This window comes from Galeopterus variegatus, unplaced genomic scaffold (genome assembly GCF_000696425.1).
Source record: "Galeopterus variegatus unplaced genomic scaffold, G_variegatus-3.0.2 Scaffold24402, whole genome shotgun sequence".
Classification (NCBI taxonomy): domain Eukaryota; kingdom Metazoa; phylum Chordata; class Mammalia; order Dermoptera; family Cynocephalidae; genus Galeopterus; species Galeopterus variegatus.
Window position 1 is genome coordinate 10,715 of NW_007750513.1, and position 709 is coordinate 11,423.

Genomic DNA, 709 nt, shown 5'->3' on the forward strand with positions numbered 1-709 from the left:
ACACAATTCAAGTTTCAGTGAGTTTTTGAGGGACATAATTCAATCCACTACAGTGTGTAATTTCTTAATGTAGTGTCTTTGTCTAGTTTTGATAACAAAGTAATATTGGCTTCATAGAATGTGTTCAGAAGTGTTCCCTCCTGCCTGTTTTTGTTACTGGTAGACAGGTCCTGCTGCTTTCTGCTCAGAAACAAAAGACCTGTCAGTCCCAAATGTTGTTGCAAGGCAGGAAGTTTATTATTAGATGTCTGAGGAGACAGACTAGAACTGCCTCAGAGCTTTAGGGTTTGGGGGAATGGTTATCTAGGACAAAAGGACAAAGGGACAAGTGTAGTGAAAAATGCAGCAGGGATGTGGTCAGTAACCATGTGCAGATCAGCATGTCTTAGTCTCCATCCTCAGGCTCAGTCCTGTGAAGCCTAGAGTCAGACTTTTTGGCTCTAGGTTTATCTCCCTCCCAGAATATCTGCAACTTCAAACAAGACTGTTAGTTTTGCAAGTTACTGAGTTATAGCCTTGTTTTATTATTCCTACAAACTGCAGTGATTATTCATTGTTCAAGCAGAACTCTTCCTTCAGCATTAAGCTCTAACATGACCGCTCTTATGCTAAGCTAATATTTGTGATGCTCTATCATTTTCTCTAAGAAATTGTACAGAATTGGTGTTAATTTTTCCTTAAAAGCTTGGGAGAATTCTCCCATAACATC